This window comes from Parasteatoda tepidariorum, chromosome 4 (genome assembly GCF_043381705.1).
Source record: "Parasteatoda tepidariorum isolate YZ-2023 chromosome 4, CAS_Ptep_4.0, whole genome shotgun sequence".
Classification (NCBI taxonomy): Eukaryota; Metazoa; Arthropoda; class Arachnida; order Araneae; family Theridiidae; genus Parasteatoda; species Parasteatoda tepidariorum.
The window spans coordinates 22,201,881-22,214,185 of NC_092207.1; the positions used below are offsets into that span (position 1 = coordinate 22,201,881).

General features: G+C 28.8%; 1 protein-coding gene across 1 annotated transcript in view; it reads right to left on the reverse strand.

Annotated features, from left to right (window-relative positions):
- Positions 1-12,305, reverse strand: part of LOC107450054 (transcription factor 23-like) — a 46,136-nt gene that overhangs the window by 28,192 nt on the left and 5,639 nt on the right. The gene's annotated exons all lie outside the window — the stretch shown is intronic.

The window sequence follows — 12,305 nt, forward strand, 5'->3', positions numbered from 1 at the left end:
TTGATTATTATTACGTGTTTATTCTGTCTTTCGTGTCTGTGATGATGGTGGAATCTTGTATATTTAAATTTCAACTTCTTGCCGACTAGCTTGAGTGTTCAAATCCCAAACAGATTCTATGCCCGACTGACCATTACAGCAGAAATAAAAAATTTATTTTCTTCGTAAATAAAATTTAGTGACATTCTGAATTTCAATCAGTTTTATGACTTACTAGAGTGCTCAAAGCTGAACTGGTGCTTTCAATCGCTTCCAAGCTGCATTTATCACCAAATAAAATTTATCTTCAATTTAAATTTCCATCAATTTAGACTAGTTAGAGTATTCAAAACTGAAATGGAAGCTCTGTGCTGAAAGATAATAGAAGTTTCAATTGATTTCTAGCAGCTACAATCAATATTTATTGTCATTTAATCATGAATTGACATTTTGAATATTTTCCAACATAAACAACATTTAAAAATTGACTAAAAAATAAACGGTTAAAAATTCCAACAGTTTAAAGGGTATAATCCTACAAAGAAGAAAATAATAATAAAAATTTAAAAAACTGAGTTTTCAATTTACCTTTTATTTTGTTATTGGTTTATCTGACGCCCTTAGTCATTTTGATACCCTTTTATTATAACATAAATCACTTCATTTTCTCCCATAAGCAGTAAACATAATTTTAGAACTTAATTTTATTAAATTTTCTTTTGATTATATTTTTTATTAAATTTTCTTTTAATATTTTTTATTATTATTTATTGTTTAAATATATTTAAATCTACTGTCATATATACGAAACTATTGATTCATCAAATGCAAAAATTGAGGTTTTTCTTGAAAAGGTTTTTCTTGGAGAATTGCTCAATTATATAATTCATATAAAATATTAAAGTAGTTTAATTAATCAAATTTATGAGTTTTCGCAAATGTTTGCCCTTTCTATGAAATCGTTAACTACGTATAATTAAGGATTGAAGAAAAAGTGACTTATTACTTTTTTATAAACGTGTATAGATCCTAAAAAAGTTGTAAACCATTACAAAAATTTAATTTACAAATTTTTTTTTACGAACAGTAGTGCAATTTTACTATCAGGTGTATCGAATTAAAGCAAAATTTGACAACTTCTTTCAAATTTTTACATTTTGACTCGTTTTTAAAATAAAGCTTTTTAAAACGACTAATAAGTAAAATGGAGGAAATTTTCCTAAATGATACCACTTTTATATTTAAATTTGTATCTGTCAAAAATCACTGAAAATTTCTTACGATTTAGGATTGCGAACGAAAAACGATTTTAGGCAACTACGTGACTTTTTAAACAAAGAGTATTCCAAGTCTCAAACGTTAGCCAGCAAAGAAACAAGTCGAACTTAGAATAAGTTGCTTAACAATTATACGATATATTAAGAAATCTGAAAATCACTTTAGTTCAAATATATTCTTGACTCAGTCTTTCATCCCTTCAGTCGATAAAATGCGTACCAAACATGCTTGTGAACTAAACCGGAGCATCTGCTCCTGCACCCCAGAGCCTAAGGTCAAGAAAGCTGAGATGGGCATAGTAGGCCTTGGACCTCTATGGGCTGTCGCTCCACTGAATTTTAACTGCAATAGCGTATTGCAGTACAAGTGGAGAAACTGGCAGTTTCACTCATGCGTGTGTCAGAGTTTTGCATTGCTAATGGGTCTCACAAAAGGTTTGTAAATATTAAAAGGTCCTCACTCCCAAGAAGTTTAAGAAACCTTTCGCCAGCGGTTCGATTTAGGCAGTTTTCATTTGAGTCATAATTTCTCAATGTGGGGCATGAACACCCCCCAGTGGTCGTTGCAAATTTCTAGGGGAGCGTTGGGACTTCCTAGAAAAATTGATTTCAGAAATGTTTTTAAATTTTATTTTGGAGTACACTCTAAAATTAATAATTTTATTTAGTATTAAAAACCCAACAATTCTGCATCAGTTACTATTAAAATTATTTAATAATTTATAGGGAAAAAAAAGATTTAAAGGGACCCATTTTATTGTGACATTTTGCTTGCTATTCCACATAAAAAAAAAAAACTATGCGCTAAGAAGTTTTCGCTTTTTAAAAAAGTCTGAATATTTTTTTTAAATTTTTAAAAATTAATTTGATGTTTGTTTTTATTTGTCCTGAACATAATGTTGCAACAGTAACCACTTAAAAGTACTAAGCGAATTTTTTTTAATGTTAATACTACTTTCATAAAAATATTTGCTAAAAGTTAAAATATAAAATCGCAGCTCATCGGGAATTTCAATAAATTAACGATGTGATTAAAAGTGTACCATATCAAAAATAAAGAAAGTAAGAGAGTTATTTTTAAATCATTTAATGAACATTTGTTAAAAAATTTTTTTTAAGGGGCGTGGAAAATTTTTTTCTTGCTAACTAGGTGGTGAACCAAAACAGATTGGGAACCTGTGTTCTAAGTGTTAATAGAGAGCAGTATATCGGATTCACTCACGTAAGTTCTGCGCAAGTTCTGTAAATAAGGAGAGTTTATTATTTTTTAGTTACTGTTTTGCGCAGAAATTATGTACCTGAACGTATGTAAAATCCCTTTAATATAAAAAAAAATATTTATAAACTTATAATTTGAATAATTTTTGTTAAACTAAAAGAATTCAGATAAACACACTAACAGGCATCGCATTAATTGTAAGCGAGTACAGTGAAACCTTTTTTTGTGCTGTCCTTTTTTATGCGATTTTATTTTTGTGCGATTGGTTTTGTGCGATTTTATTTTTGTGCGATTTTTTTGTGCGATTTATTTTTATGCGGTATATGAATCTTGGCGGCGTTAGCACCAGTTTAATGTTTCCTATCAATGTACATATACATTTTGTGGACGAACTCTGATTACGTTGTCTCCTTGACAACGATGTATCTGGACTTCGCGATGCTCTGTTCATTTATTTTAAACTATCTCCTGACAAGGCAGAGTCAGTTACGTACATACGAGGGTCACTCTGAAATTTTTGAGATACAACTAGGTTTTTAAAGTTACACTTACAAAATTTTAGGTGTGTTCAAAGTAGTCTCCTCCAGCATCAATGCACTTTTGTAGTCGAAATCCTATCTTCAAGCGACGAAAGCGATTTTCAACCAATTCATCACAAGAGGATGAACGGACTCGACGAGTAGCAGCATGAAAAGATTTATTCGAGTATTTCGGATTACGACGAGTAGCAGCAAACTATTTACAGTATAATTTGAAAACTTCTCCATGTATATGTACAATGAAGAATTAAATATTTTTACAATTTCTTTAGGCGTAATTTAATTATTTAATTTAATTGAAAGCATTCTCTCATCTATTTCATAAATCATTGACGTATTTTCTAAGCCCAACTTTTTTTATGCGGTCCCTATCCACCGCATAAAAATTTTTTTACGTAGTATATCGTACAAAGTTGTTTATTATATGTAAGAATTTATAAAATTTTCGAATATTTTTTTGTACGAATTCTTTTATGCGGTCCTTATCCACGGCACAAAAACAGGTTTTACTGTATAGCAACAGTAAGCAAGATTTCTAAGCCAATCTGGTGCATGAGGTGATTTTTAATTAACGTGATTAATAAACATTCAGTTAGCATGAGGTAAATAGTAGATTGAATTAAAAATCTCTATTTTTATCCACTTACTTTATAACACCAGATCACAACAGGAAATTTTGTAAAGATTTATTTTTTAGATTTGTAGAAATTTATTTTTCACTGCTACTTCATAGTCGTATATTTATAAATATATTTAGCGAAATAATCTTCCAAATGAAATTGATACTTACTAAGATGCTATTCGTTCTCCAGGGGATGTGCAATTAGTAGAAAAAATTGCAATGAAAGCGGCTTGTCTTCCCCCAATTAACAGATGATAGATAAATCTTTTCATCTCACTTTTGCAAGTTTATACTTTTTTTTCATTAGTCATTTTCTAAATTGCAAACAAAAACTGTTAAGTGACTAATTATTTGACATTCGAAGAATTTAGTTTTTCTATGATTTACTGCTCTTAACAAACATAAATAGACTCTAAAAGTAGTTTCGTTTTAATGCATGTCTTTTATCTCAATTTTTTTTTCCTTTTAATATTCTCTGATAGAAACCAGAGATATTTATTTACCACAGTGAACTGACATCGGTATCACACGAGGCAAAGCCAACCCATTTTGGAATCGAATGCTACGTGTCAATTACTTATAGTCATCTGTGGTGACAGTGTGAAATTGAATGAATGGGCTATGTTATTTATGTCAGACAGACGAAATACCGAAATGATTCAAAAGTAACAAAATTAGCAAAAGAAAAAAATAAGGAAAAAAAGTTAGAACGTGGCTGGAAGTGCCTCCGCTGTCGACCAACATGCCAGTCACGTGTCATATCCCTGACCCACGATTATGGTAATCGGATCGGATTGGCAGCAGGCGGTTCGTTCACTGTTTGACACTGATCTGCATCACAAAAAAATTGTTTATCAATAGCGATATTGTTACACCATAAAATAAAGATGCTAGGAGAAACAGCGTACTTCTATTGAATCATATTATTATATTATGCATTTATCCCCAATTTGGTAATTGGTAAATAAAAACAAACAGGAGATATACAGAAAAAGTAACAGTAAATGTGAGATAAGGAGCATAGCTTCAGTATTAAGCTGATAACAAAGGATTCAGTAATTGGACAAATTTACCTGCCGCTTCATAGACCACTTGCTTCTGCACTGCATTAAAAAATGAGTGATAAATCCTCGAAATTATGAAAAAAGAGCTTTACGAAGTAATTTTCAACTACATTTTAATTTATTTTCTACATTTAAATGAAACTGAAAGTATCATTACAAAATTTATTATTTAACTTAATTTTACAGAAGAGAATCAACTTATTTAGAAATACGTTTGTAAAATATTGCTAATTTTCGTTAAACAGTCATTTGAATCTGCTGTGTTGCCCATTTTCGTAAAGGGGCATTTCGAGCTATGGCCACTTTTTAAAACACGCATTTTGAGCTGTGTCCCACTGTGGCCCACCGGAAGGTTTTTTCAGGCCCGCGGATAGAATTTTAACTTGCCGAACAGTGGCGAATATAAACAATATTCATCCATTTTCTTATTTATTTTGTTTAAAGCTATTTTCGTTCTTTCTTCTTTAACAAAGTACTGATGACCTTTTTACCTTCTCTATTTTTGTTCTACAATAAAAACAGACTGATATCTTCAATTTGTACAATGTTGAAAGCAGAAGTTTTTTATAGAATAACCACAGATTGGCGACATCCGATGCTGTTTTTGAAGTATGTCAAAGTTTGAGTTTTACAAATTATTACCAAAAGATAGTTTCCCAAATTTAATATCTCATGCCCAGAAAATCAGAGCTATGTTTGCTTTATTTTATTTCTGTGAACAAGTGTTTTCAACTACGACACCATACAAAAATCATTTCAACCTTAGAAACAATCATTTCAGAAGTAGACTTACAGACAAACATTTACCCTCGTTCCTTAAAATAAGCACATTTCACTTGGAACCTTAATGTAAGGAACTTTTAAAAATGAAATCGCAATTTTATTCATCTCATTAAATATTAAATTAAAACTTGTTTATCGTTTTTTTTTATTTTAAAAGTTTTTACTAAGCCCACCAAATTTTTTTTCCTCGATTTTTCGCCCTTGACCAAAAAAGTTTGCCCATTCCTGTTCTAAAAAACGCAGTCCTTAATTTAATGACCTATATTAAGCTTAAAACGCATTTTTGATTTAACAAAAATAGTTATAAAAAAAAATAGTGCGTGGAGTCCCTCCGCGCGGAAGAAGTTAAACTTCGTAACCTGCGACGTTAATTGTAGAAGAATCAGCAGTCGTAGAAGGATCATTAGTTCTATTCAACGACTCTTTTTCCTGCTCCGCTCGCTTCCGTGCTCTGTAATAACAGTAATATTGTGCATTTTTCCCTCGTGGACCTCTTGAACCAGTGGAAGTGCTTGTGGTTGCCTCATCGTCTCGCCATAGAAAATGTATTTGTATTAATAATGTATGTGAATGCGCCATAATGTAGTTTCAAAAGAGAAAACCTAACAATCAATTGATATTCACTAGATACGTACCTTGACATAACCTTAAATCCGTCGCAATTTCCGTGGGATTGTTTTCACTCATTTTTTACAATTGTTATCCACTAAATTTGAAAATAAAAAATACTACCCTGTTAAATTATATGTGTATCAAAACAAACTAAAAAAATATTTATAGAAAAACAATACTTTTATTATTTTTATGCTAGAGAGAACCAAAACAATATGGAAATGAATGAGGGAAAACTGAATCCTACCACGTGATTTCCCGGCCAATAAAAATGTAGCGTTAAACGTTTAACGCAACCTTGTTGGAAGTCGCATAAGAAGTATAACTTCAAAAATTAATTATAAAAAGCTAATTAAAGTTAAAAATTTATTAAAATTTATGACAATAAGTAACATAGAAATTACTTAAATATGTATTTTAAAATTTTATTTTTGTGGAAACTTCATTCAAGTTTTATCAATAATAGAGAGTTATAAAACTGTTGCATTGGCTGCACAGTTTATTTGTTTTCTATGCTGTTATACAAAGTTCTGGTTATTAAAAAATTTTTGCATTTGGTAAACTCAATCAAACCAAATATATTCTTCTAATACTGGCACGCTATCTTAAAATTTTTAGAAGGACATTATTTTTATAATTCAATGTATTGTGCTCTGTTTTTTTTCTTTTTTCTTTTAGCATATTTTCAATTCAAAAAAACTTTTTTCACCAATATTTTGTGCTACTTTCATAACTGTAAAACTGTACCAAAGTTACGAACAATAAAGATATTGATAATATAGCTTTTAACGTTACTACCTACTTGTGTTATTATTTCAGATAATTATTTATGTTGATAACACAGGCTCTAATATTTCAGAAACTAAACTTTTTACATAATTCTAGGAACAAAACATACCAACTTCCATGTAACTTTTTTCAATTATGCAATAACTGCAAAGTTCTTCTGAGAGAACCAATATACTTTCAGCAATCAAACTATTTTTTAAAAATTAAATTGGATCATGGATGTGTTTAACCTAAAATTAAGGCCATACTCTTGAAAAATATATAACGCCATATTTTATGTGAGTTATAAATATAGATCGAACATTAAGGCAACTCCTTGTACAGTCACCTAAGCATCTTTTATTATAGGGAGAAAAAAATTCTGGTTAGTTTACCGGAAATTGTATAGTTATGCAATTTCTGGTAAAAAAAAAAAACATTATTATGGTAACTAAAATAAAAATATACAGTATTTAAACCATTCTATTCGTAATTTTTCCAGTTATATGTTAACGGTTTACCAGGAATTCTGGTTTTCAAAATTATAGTTCTTATTACCATACATTTTGTACAAAATACAAAACTAAAAAGTAAATTTAACCGAATAAATGGTTCTTATGCTATGCTCAAAGGTATCATTATAAAATTACCAAATTTGCAGTGTGGTAATTTTATAAATTCTGAATTCTGATTTCTAAATTCAAAACATTCTGGTAAAATCACCGTACTGTATGGCAATGGAATTTCTGAAAAAGAAAAAACAACATGATTCTGGCCAAATATACGGTATTTAAACCATTTATACAGTAACGGTTTACTGAAAAAGTAGTTTTCCGAAATTAGTTCTTTTTATCTCACATTAAGTAAAAAATATAAAATCGGAAAATAAATTTAAGCGAATAAATGGTTTTTATATCATGCTCTAATCATGATAAAATTACACAAACTTACCAAATTTTATCACATTATATAAAACTATATTTTGTCGTTAATTTTACTAAAATCATTGCCAAAGCTCTTCGGAATAAATGAGAGAGCTTTTTCGTGTTCCCACAGAGCCAGAAATATTGCGAATTTCACCATATTCTGGTATTTTTTACCACACTTTTGTTATTCCTATGAATTTAATATATTTCTCGATATGTAAAAGAGGGTTTTTTCATTATGTAATAGAAAATCCAATGCGATAGATTTACCAAATTCTATCACATATTATAGTTCATTGTTACTTTTACCAAAATCATTACCGAAACACTTCGGTAAAATCTACCGTGTGCTTCGGTATTCCTATAGAACCAGATATACATTAAATTTTACAGTATTCTGGTAGTTTTAACCATATTTTTTTTCCTCTGTGTAAGATATAGCAGATTGCTTTGCATAAATTATGAAAATAATTATCTTGAATTTAATTAAATTTAAACTCTTTCCTAGGAAAAAATGATGACAATTACGATGTTAGTAATTTTTTATTTTATGTCTTTTGCCCAATGAAATAAAAAAAACGTTAGGCACTGATATTTAAGGTTTCTTCATTATTTTGCGCCATTTCACGTGTTCGTTTCATCGCTTTTTTTATTTTTTATTTTTTATTATCAAACATATCCAATTTTGAAGCCAGTATTCTTTAATCACGCGAAGTAGTGTAATTGAGAACGTTTACCTAGCAATCAAATTACTTCAGTTAGACGTAATTGATAGCACCATAGACGAATGACATTTTTTTGAATTTGAAACTTTAACGTATTTTTTAACACCTTATACTAATTTAATCGACATAAAATTAGTAACATTTAATATTCGTTATCATTAACATTTCAATTTATCGTTACTTGTACAGTTTTCACTCAAATTGGCTGAATTTCCCCCCCTTTTATTTATTAATCGACCAACAAAGACTTTTGTCTTTTATTTATTTTAAACTTTCATTAATTTTTAGATCACAGTAAAAATTTCTGCTTTCAGCAAGTTTGTTATTTAAGTTTTGCATCTTTAATAATTCCGAACGACGGCTGTGCTGAGTTCAACCATGCAGTTCTTCATTGGCCTTTTATTGAAATACTTCACAAAAATAACTGTAACATTAAATAAATTATGGATTTTTGGTTGATGTAAATATAATTATAGGTTTAACAAATCATTGCTGTTTAAGAAAAATACTATTTCTCGGAAATTCTGGCACCTTTTTATGGATTTGTAGGATTCCTCGGAACACTTTTTGAGAATTGCTGTTCTATTTCAATCTATTTCATAGTTTCGCACATAAAACATAAATTGCATATAATAAATATTAGACAGCAGACAAATATTATAGGGTCGGGGTGAAACGAGATAATTTTAAAACTTCCAAGCGTGCCACAACCTGAAACAGTCATGAAAACTCTGCACAATAGCATATCAAATCTTTATTGTAACGTTCAACCACTTCCGCCTGATAAGTTCTAATCTATTTCGAAACTATGTTTAAAATCGTGTTCTTTGCAGATGCTTTGCGGCACGGTCGACCTTCGAATTCTCTTTATGAAATCACTAGCATTTCTTTGGAAGATTAAAAAATATATAGTTACAACTATAAAAAAGTAACGACTTAATTTATAAGATTTCTTGGGTTCCTTTTTGATACAGTGATACAGTGGTCACTCATGAACATTCTTGCTCATAAAATTAATGAAACTATTCCCTTTCTTACCTCGTTTCTTAAAGAATTTTGCTTCTTTTGGCTTATTTAGAAATAAAAAGAAAGAAAGCCTGTACTGATGTCTCCTTTTTATTTTTAAATGACAGTTCGATAATATGAAATTTCAATGAGAAGCTGGATTATATACAATGTAATTGACTATTAACTTTCGCTGCACATTTTTATTTTAGACCAGCCGTCTCATTCCAGACCAGCCGTCAAATTCTAGCCAAATTTCCATACTTTTATTGCAAAGATATTACTGGTAAAAGAAATCATAATTCGGGTAATTAAACTAAAATATACGGTATTTAAACCATTAATTTGGTAATTTTACCCTTATTTAACGGTTTGCTGGAAATTCTGGCTTTCAAAATTGTTCTTATTACCATATAATTAGTAATAAATGCAACACTGAAAAGTAAATATGATCAAATAAATGGTTTTAATGTCATGCTTTAAAGTATCACGAAAAAGTTACCATAATGATCTTCAGTACTGTCACACATTTTACCAACTATTTGGTCATTTTAACATCTTTAACTTCCTAATATTTTATCAAATAGAAGGGTAATAATCTGTTTATACTTTTATGGATCATATATTAAATTAAATAACTAAACAAAATTAATCATCAAATCAATTTCTCAGTTTGAATATTAAATGTTTAGTTTTTTTCCTTAATTTGAGTATTAAAAACAGTTTGCTTTTAATATTACATCATTGTAAAAATAATATTATATCTGTAAATCAGGAATGCTCAGTTTAAAAAAAATATGGTTAGCTTTTGTAATATCTAATGATTACTAAATAAGTGACAATCCGTGGGCGGACTTATATGAAGGAAATTGCCTTCAAATTGCAGATGTTGTAAATAGCACATTTGATAACATTTAAAATTATTTTCTGTCCATGTACGACACAAACCAACCAACTAAATAAGTGATTTTTAAAGCTTGTAATAATTTTCTTCTGACAAAATAATGTATAATAAGCAAAAAAAAATTTTCAGTTTGAATACTAAATGTTTAGTTTTTCTTTTCAGTTTGAATATTAAAAGCATTTCTCTATAATGTGTCATAAATAAATGTCACTTAACGATACATGATTTAGATTTACTAATCGATTCGATAATTTTCGATTCAGTAATACATGATAAATTTTGCATATTAACATTTTCTGAGCCTTTTTTCCTTTTCTTTTTTTAATGGTATTTATCTGCACTAAATTTAAAGCAATGTTAGTTTTGGAAACTTTTTATGCAACATTTTCATCTTAGAATTCGCATCTCACCACTTATAAAAATGTTTTAATTCACACGGCATTTTCTGGAAATATAAAAATCGCTATTCTCACTGAGGGTTTCAAAAAACAAGTATTTGATACTATAATAGGTACTTTTATGAAAATCAGAATCATTCATCATTTATTACAATTTTAAAGATATTATTAAACTTATTCCCTACAAATATGACGTAAAAATATTTTTTTTTAAAATTCATGTGACGTAAATTAAAATCTAACTTGCAGTAAAAATCGGTATTCTCACTGAGGGGTTCAAAGAGTAAATATTTGATACTGTAATAGGTACTTTCATGAAAATCGGAATCATTCAACATTTATTACAATTTTTAAGACATTAGTAAACTTATTCTCTACAAATATAACGTAAAAATAATTTTTTAAAAGTTCATCTGACTTGAAATAAAATCCAATCTAATATACAGTTGGAATCAATAATCTAACTGAAGGGTTCAAAAAATAAGTATTTGATACTATTTTTGGTATTTTCATGAGAATCGGAATCATTCAACATTTATTAAAACTTAGAAGCTATTATTAAACATACTTTCTAGAAAAATAAAGAGAATTTTTTTTTTTTTTTAAAAATTCATACGACGTAAATTAAAATCTAACTTACAGAAAAAATCAGTATTCTCATTGTGGGTTTCAAAAAAGTAAGTATTTGATGCTAAGATAGGTATTTCTATGAGAACCGGAATCATTTATTATTTATTACAATATTTAAGCTATTATTAAACTTATTCTCTGCAAATACAATGTAAATTTTTTTTAAAAGTTCCTCCGACTTTTAAGACAATAAAATCTAGCACACAGTAGGAATCAATAATCTAACTGAGGGGTTCGAAAAATAAATAACTGATTCCATTTTGAGTACTTTTATGAGAATAGGAATCATTCAACATTTATTACAATTTAGAAGCTATTGTTAAGCATATTTTCTACAAAAAATGAAGCAAAAATATTTTTAAAAGTTTATCCGACATAAAATAAAAATAAAATCGCACATAGTGTAAAAATCAGTTTTCTCACTGAGGATTTCAAAAAATAAGTATTTGATGCTATGATAGGTACTTTTATATTCAACATTTGGAATCATTCAACATTTAGTAAAATTTCGAAACCCTTATTGAACATATTCTCTACAAAAATGAAGTAGAAATACTTTTTTAAAGCTCATCTGGCATAAAATAAAATCCAAAATACAGTAAAAATTTTCTTCAAATAAAATAGCATTTGTAAATGTAAAGTTTACTAATAAAATTAATTTTCCGATAGCAATCATATCGCCCAGTGATATCGTCTATCCAGAATATCATTGAGATATCAAAAATAATGCTGGTTCAAGCAAAATATACAGACATGGTGGCAGCGATTTACTAACGCTTAGTGTAAGCAAAGGTATATCTTACGTCTGTGTGGCGTTATCTAATCGACTGATTTTTTAAAATTTCTGAAAACTC